The 8,413-nt window shown below is 40.9% G+C and overlaps 1 long non-coding RNA gene across 1 annotated transcript; it reads right to left on the bottom strand.

Annotated features, from left to right (window-relative positions):
* Window positions 1–8,318, bottom strand: LOC142078741 (uncharacterized). Its single transcript, XR_012672339.1, has 3 exons — window positions 6,436–8,318; window positions 349–476; window positions 1–264 (listed from the first exon to the last, which is right to left on the bottom strand). It is a non-coding gene; the product is annotated as an uncharacterized LOC142078741 (long non-coding RNA).
* Window positions 8,319–8,413: the final 95 nt, after the last annotated feature.

The following is an 8,413-nucleotide window of genomic DNA, read 5'->3' as shown; positions in this document are numbered from 1 at the left end:
ACTGAAGCCCTCCTAGACCTGCCCTGGCAATCAGAGCCCTCTCATGGGTCTTACCTTGGCTGGCCTACTTCTCGGGCAAGACTTGCACGGGCTGTGCGAGTGTCAGCACTGCGAGGGTATGGCCCGGGCAGCTGCCCTCGGCCACCTACCTGCCACTGTAGGCAAGCAAAAAGGATAGGAACACGTTCATCGTGTTTCCTCCCTCTCCTTCTCCGTCTATTCCCTGCTCGCCATATGGGTTAGAGGAGTTTGTTCTCCTGGGGTCTGCAAAGAACGGAGTAATGCCTTTTGAGTGGCATTTCCCTCAAAGCCACATGCCAAGTGAAGCCTGGATCGCCAGAATTTCACCTTCAAGGCAGAGGGAGAGGACATCGTAGTGGCCCAAGGGCTGAAGGTGTTACAGCTTCTCCTGGCAGCTGGAGGGGCTCCGGAGCTCCCACCGGGGTGTTGGGCAAGTGTTTGACAGGACTAACACCCTTTTTGTTACAGAACCAACGTCAGGAACAAATAATTATGCTAGAAGCTTGTACTGTCAGATTGAAAGGCAGGGGAATATCAGGCAACTGACTAGTGCATAGCTGACCGAGAAGTCTGTAGCGACTGTGCTTTTTTCAAAGCTCTGAAAAGTTGGTTTGCATTAGGAAGAGTGATTGCACAGCAAATGGCTAAAGAATAACTTGAGAAAAGCCTCAGTCTCTTCCACGAGGAATTTGGCACAGTGTCCATAATTCATACCTGCATAACTGGCCATGCGTGCCTTCCTGCCCCTTCCCCCGGCCACGCGCAGTAACATCACACCAGTCTTCCTTCATTTCTCATTGGAAGTTAAACTTCTTTCAAGACTGATGAGGCACTTGGGTAATGCCAAGCTTTGTCTTTACTTAATATATTTAAAGAACTACTTATCCAAATCACTTTGAGTCTGGACATAAACTTCTTCAAATGCCAAAAATACTAATGGAAAATGATCTATTTTGAGAGTATCAGAAATGAAGAAACACTGAAATTTATAATGGAGAGCAGTACATCTCCATAATGGTGAACACCTAGTTTTACTTCTGAAAGAGAAAACTCGATTTTGGAAAAGGAGGAACTTTTGGATAGCACTTAGGATAGCAATCTTATTCCTGTTGCCAAGAATATTCCTGTTGGACTTTTGACTAATAAATTATAGTTTAACATTTCACAGCCACAATAATTTCCAGTTGCCCTTAGATTTCTGAGATGGGCTTGGCAACCCTGAGCAAGTCAGACCGGGGTAGCTTATTTCAAGCACCACCTAGTGGATCTATTTAAAAGACACCAAAAAAAAAGCGATTAGCAAAATATTTTTGCTTTTGAAGGTAGGAATGACAGCTGTCAGTTTCCCCTCTTTAAATGTTTCTATTTGATTGCTTGTTAATAGCAAGTCGCAACAGCTCTGAAAACGCTAAATTAATAAAGGTGAAAAAATACTAGTCTGTTGAGCTGTTCCGTGTACAAAATTTGGCTCTTATTGAGCTTCAGCATAGGACATTCTCTTCCCAACTCATTAGGCCCAAAACATTAAGAGAGAGATGTCCTTTAATGATCAGAATTCCTTGAGTAAAGAAAAATTAATTTCTGCTTATAAATGAAACCAAGTGAGAGAGAAAGACTGAAATGTCATTATTTTAATAATGGAAAATAAGTAACCAAAGAAAGAAGGTACTTCTAATCTTGTTCACTGGTCAGTAAAATGTGGCTATATAATTATGCAAGTATATCATTTTTAAAATGTAGTATATTATGCTTAGAGACACTTGATAGGCCTACTATCTATGCAATTTCCTAAAATAAAAATAATATAACATGAATCAATACAGTAAGTTTATTAATACTTTTATTGGTTTTGAAGTATGGAGGGATGGTAACTTATTTTAAATTCTGTATTGGATCTGAGCATTGCATCATAACGTCTATAATTCATGCATTAAATATTACCTATGAAGAGCATTTTTCAGCAAGACTTCAGACTTATGGTTGCAAGAAACTGAGATTTGATTGAAAATATTAAAATATTGAGATCTTTAAAGTGATGGGTTGTCAGCCTAAAGTAAACTGAGTTTGCCCTGACTCAGGACTGGGACCAAACCTTGAGCACCTGAGTACTTGTGCCTTGTCTAATTAGGGGGCTAGCCAGTGCAGACCTTGCAATTAAGATTAGGGAATAGAGATGGCCACGATCAGGCAACTAAAATATAAAATAGAAAGAATACTGCGAAGTGTCAACAATAAGAGAAAGTACTGTCATGCCAGAATCAGCATAACCATTTACGAGATGCAGTTACTGATGGCTGAAGATCAAAACAGTGGCAAACAGAAATTAGTGAAAGAACTAGAAGCAGAAATAAATGCTCAGAAAAAATAATCCTGAGCTCTCTGCGCTGGAGACACTTTTGAGTGGACTAGAATTAATGGTGTTGATCCAGCAGCTGATCAGACATTTGATTACATAGGATAATGAAAAGCCTTAAAAAAATGGACAGCTTCTGTGTCTGGAATGAAATATAAGGATGTAGAAAGGATTGTGTATTTCCCTTTAATGAGGCTGTTAAAATAAAAATGGATTCACAATAGCCAATGGGTTATGGGTTCCATCAGGTCATTAGTTAAGTCAGCTGTATTTGATATTTATTTATTCAATTAATCTATATTCAGAAAAAAAAAGCTCTTAGTTCTAACTTTTGTATACTGAAAGTATTTTTCACCCATTTTACACTAAACAGTCTAGATTTAACTTGCTATTTTACAGTAAGGCATGGCTGAAAATAAATCAATTCTTGTAAGGAATACAGAGCGACAAGTAGTAACACACAATCTTCACTTACTGCCTTATTGCACCCTTACTTGGTGGGGGTTTGTTCAACTTTCTTGGGAAAAAAGAAGTGTGGAGAAATAACCCAAAGTAAAAAAGTATGGCCTGAAAAATATTGCTTCTGATAGGAAGCATACCATACTGTTTTAAATTTCAGTAGATTTTATGGAGCACAATGGAGATTCAGGTAGGTGTTGTAGACATTAAACACTCACATAAATAATGGATTTTGACAACATCCGATAATTATATAAATGGTTTAAGAACATTAACAGAGGACTCATCTTGCATAGACATACCTGTATAGATAGCAGGGTCTAGACACAGGTACAGGGTTTGGGGAGAGGGATTACTTTCTCAGGATCTGTCAGAGCAAGCTAGCTTGGAGCTAGCACTGGAGATATCCTTCCTGTTCCTCTTCTGGTTAGCAGCTAACATCTCCTACAACATTATGCTATACGACTTTTGAATCTAACCGCTAACAAACTACATAGCAAGAAGTATCTAGGAAAGAAAATGGAAGCATCACTGACAGTAGGATTTTAGACAGTTTTATAAGGTTATAAAACTGATAAAAATTTTCCAAGTTTAGAAATCAGATTAATGGAATAGGATGTGGAATGGAAACTGGGAACAGAGCCAAAACCCTCATTCTATAAAGAGCAAACTTGCAGGACTTCTTGAGCAAAAATGGAAAACACAGAATCCTGTGAAAAAGACATGAGCTTCTCCCAAATGAGAGAAGATCTGTCAGCAACTAATCATTCCTGTGGACCCAGCCTACTGTGATATGTGACTACATGCTCCCTTAAGCCAAATAGTTAGCACACACTGTTATCAAATATACTAATACTTTACATTAGTATATATCTGGAAAAGAGCTTGCCTGTGTGGAAAGCTCCTGTCTTACCTCATGCTCCCAGATAATAGAGCCCATAAAAAATAACACACTGGATAACACAGGAAATAAAATCAAAGTAGCTAGGAGGTGAAATCATCATTGTTTAAACACCAGCATCTCTTTTTTAAAGACAGCATACACTAACTTAGCTGCTTAACTCTGTCACAGTGTTAGCTATTACATTCTCTTTAATTGTCCATCAATTATAATTTTATTCTAAGATCATTTACAGTCCTTTCATACAATTTTGCAGTCCTTTCCTACAATGTTTTTCTTCAAACTCTTTCATAAGTGCAAGCCTGTATTTCCTCATTCCCAAGAAGTGCATCAACAGCATTAACATATTGTACAACTTTATCACTCTTTTATGGTCAGTGTATTTTCCAGAATGCCTGTGGCATATTTTGAAATTCCCCACTCCATACATGCTAATGCACTATTCAAAACTAAACCTTGGAAAAGAATGCTTGCTGGAATCTGCGACCTGCCCTGGTCTTCAGCATAGGATTGAATTTCACACAGGGTGCAGAGCATGTAGTTATTTAATTACGACCAACTAAATGATAAAGTCTTTACATACTCCTATTCTTAATAGCTCGGAACTATTAAATCTCACACACAGAGAGGGAAGTAATTTATTTATCTGCAGCTGAGCTCTGTTTTTCACTCATTGGTAGCTGCGTTATGAGGATTTTCACCAATGTGGTGATCCTTCATGCCAGATGAAGTGGGGTGGCCCAGTCTCCTGAACCCAGAGCCAGGGAGCACAGGTGTAATGCCAAGGTGCAGCTGGAGGTGTGCTAATAACTGGGACGCTCTGGAAGGCAAGTTCCTCAGCAGTGACCTATACCTGAGCTTTGACTTTGTCTTATCAACCATCCACAGACTCTCTCAATCCCAGAAAATCACGAAAAAGTTGGTTGGTGGGGAGATCTGGAGGCCACCTAGTCCATCTTACTGCTTGGAGAAGGTCTTTCACCAACACTAGATCATAATCCACTGATATATTTTTTTAAATATATTTTTTGAGGCAGTAGAAACAGAAGAACACTAGTAGCATGTATTTTCTACTTATTTAACAAGTATTTTCATAATCTTTTTGAGTTGTTAAGCTACACTGAGAAACATAGGCATCATGCTATTTACAGTTTGTCTGTTGTCTGGTATTAGTTTGTAAGAGTCTTGGGGCCACTTTCTATCTGTAGCCAAAGCACCTGTTTTACAGTCCAGTGACAGCCTTTGAGACGTATGAGAAAATAATGGTTAGTTGGACTTGGTCTTTTTTACATTTTACTGGCTAAGAAAAGAATCCTCGCTACATTTTCTGAGCACTTAAGAACTTGTGTCTTAAATCTCAATCATTTTCAAAGAAGTTATTACCGTAAAGTTTTCCTACTTTTTAAAATACATATATTCTTTTGGTTTTGTCCAGTGAAGCTAAAGGGAAAAATGTATCTCAAAAGGGTAAATGCAGTCATCCTTTTGCCTTTTAAGTTTGCCATTAAGTTGGCACAATCACTACCCTGAAAGCAGTAATGGAAAAATCCAAAAGGTTTTGTTGAATGTAATAGGGAAGACTTTGATAAAGGCCTACTGATTTCATGGTTAAACAATGGGAACTGTCCTCCTCCTGAGCTCTGTTGTAGTCTAGAGCTACATTTCTAGAAGGGCCTTTTCAGGGTCACGAGCACACATCCGTTCCGTATGCATTTCAAATAACCACAAGGAATTGGAGTCTTGAAGAGAATGTTACTGCTGGTTGGCGCTCCCTGTCCAATTAAGTCCAGTTGGAGAACTGACGGCATAGTGGCGTAGACATAGCTCCATCTGCACCAACTCTGCAAGTCATGCACATGGATAATGCAAATCTTCAATATGATAATCTGATGGCAAAGGGTGGTGGAATCAAACTATCGTAGTTCAGATCACAAATGACATTCCTGAACGTAACTATTAGACGATGAAAAATTAGAGGGGAAAGAAAGAGGTCTAAAAGTATTTTGAAAAACAAACCATATATATTTCCAAAGTCTCTAGAGCCACATAAGGCCGGAACTTGAACTATAGTATTGCAGAAATAATTGCCACAGAGCATTCCAGCAAGTTCTCAGAGGCTTGCATTATTCCCCATCAAAAAGGTTCATTTGAGCCTAAGACTTTGTAAAGCTTGCAATGCAGACTGGAATCCTGCTGAATTGCACTCTCTTTAAGGATAATTTTCAGTCTACCACATTCCTAATGGTATAGATAAGGAGGAGCAACGTAGAATCACTTTGCAGCAGAGATACCAACATTATGAAAAACTGGAAATATTTGCAGCACATTGGATTTTTGTCACACAAATCACAGCAACCATTATAAATTGAACTCAAAATTCCTACTGCTTTTATTTATTCCACTACTGCATTGCATATTCAACTGAATAGGTGCTATTAAGTCACTAGGGGCCAGCACTTTCTCAAAGGCAAAACAGTACTTCTATAAGAGGAGCAGTGTTTAAAACCCTTCCTGACAACTGGCAAGGTGCTATGAACCAGATGGTTTAAAACCTGCTGTTTCATTGGCCCAGATTCCCTAATGGGCTTATGTGGCTATGTGGCAGATTCTCATCTAGTGTTCCTGATGTCAAGTTTAGGTCTTTAAGATCAAAACTGGAATTTTCAATGCCATATTCAACATCTAACTTTGTGGGACTTACCCATGGCCAGTAGTCCCCATCACCTAAGGAATGTTGAGATCTGAATTCTCTCCTCAGTGGGAAGAGAATAGAACCCACAGTTCTAATGGCAGTATTCTCATCACCACACCAAAAAGTATTCTGGGGTTGAAGTTATTTCACTGTAGTTAAAGGAAATAAGGATAAAAGATGCCACGAAAACAAACAAAAAAACCCCAACAAACCAAAGGTAGAAATGCCTGTCTAGCTTGTTGGTAAGGAGACTATCTAACATGGGCACTCTTTCCACCTAAGTGCCTGTGCTCTGTTTGACTTACTTTTACTTTTCCTCTGCCTACTCAATCTTTATTTTTTGTATGTAAACTAGAACCACTTCTACCAAGAAGGTAGAAGGTACCCCTTATGCCATAGCTGCCTATGGAGTAGGAAAACAGGAAAAAAGGGAAAGAAATATGATTTGAAAGACTGAATCTAAGGATCCCACCTGCTTTGTAACTGTGGTGCTAGAGAGATGAGGGTGCAAGTCTTACTTGCTTTGACAGTGTTTTAAAGGAGTCCTATCCAAAGTCAAGTCTGCAGATCTTCTAAAGGTCAACTAGTTCATCCAGGTGTCATAAGAGAAGATTAACTTTAACCTTACCAGCTGCAGTTTAAATCCATATTTTGTGCTGTTAGAAAGAATGCAGACAGGAATTATCACTTTCTGTTATGCATAAAAATATTTGATGTCTTTCTTCATATCAGCCCTCACTCTTCTCCTTCTAGTCCAACCAAGGCCATTTCTTTCAATCTTTTCTTTTAGAACCCATTTTCCAGACCTTTCATCATCCTTGTTGCTTTTCTCTGGACTCTGGCATGTTTCTTGATGGGTGGTTGTCAAAATTAGACTGCACTACAACAGAGTAAATGAGCACTCTGCAAGTCTTACCTACACCAGTTTTGGTTAACTTCCAGTATGACGTTCACTTTTTGACAATAGTAAGAAATGATTATCCACTATAACCTCTTTCATCCAGAACTGTTACTTACTTAGATTATTTCCCAGGATCACTTTGTGCAACTGCTAAAAAATAAAAGACACCCTTTAACTTTGTGAAGAAAAAACACGTGCACCAAGTTTCAAAAGGGACTCGGACTGAAAGTCTTGAAGGATGTACCTTCCCATTGCCCTGACAGGCATGTTTACACAAGTGGTATGGGATTTAAAGCATTCTCTCCTCAAAACTCTTAAGCAGCATAGTAACTACTACACTGACTTTTCACATACAGTTTTACAAATGCTTAGCTCTCTCCAGGGATTTTTGGAGCCGTCTTGGCTTTTATTGATAGTTCCATGCTACAGGAACTCCCTATTCAGTTGCTGAACTTGTGTTTACACTGATTAAGGCCTGTGTACTTCATTAACGATGGAGGTGAAAGCAGCTACATACACAAAAACGCATTTGCCAAATCATTATTTGCTCTCCCACCAAACCTGTAACAAAGCAGAGACATCCAAATGCAGGCCAGCGAAGCGGACGAGGGCTGCACGCATAAACGTTACAAGCAGGTAACCCCACCATCCACAAGTACACCCGGTCGGAGGCTATACGCAGCCCAGGCTCCAGCGCCGGGCAGCGCACCGCAGCGCCGGGCAGCGCACCGCAGCGCCGGGCAGCGCACCGCAGCGCCGGGCAGCGCACCGCAGCGCCGTGCGGCAACGGCGACCCGTCCTAGGCCACCGCGTACAACTCCGAGCGGAGGTGTCGCGGAGGAGGCAGCAGGGCCGCGTCTGCCCGCGGCAGGACCCAAGGAGGAGACGGCGGGCAGGGGCGACGGTGGGAGAATGCCGAGCAGTAACCACCAGCAACGGCCGCTAACGGCCGCCGGGCAGAGACCCCTCACGGCACTGCCAGAGCCGGTGCTGCTGCTGCTGCCGCCGACCGCCTCCCGCGCACGCGCACCCCACACCCCTCGCTGCTCTCCAGCGCATGCGCAGTGGAGCGGGGCCAATTAACGT

Source organism: Calonectris borealis, chromosome 2 (genome assembly GCF_964195595.1).
Source record: "Calonectris borealis chromosome 2, bCalBor7.hap1.2, whole genome shotgun sequence".
NCBI lineage: Eukaryota > Metazoa > Chordata > Aves > Procellariiformes > Procellariidae > Calonectris > Calonectris borealis.
Note: the sequence above shows the minus strand (reverse complement) of the source record. Positions and strands in the feature narration are given on the sequence as shown.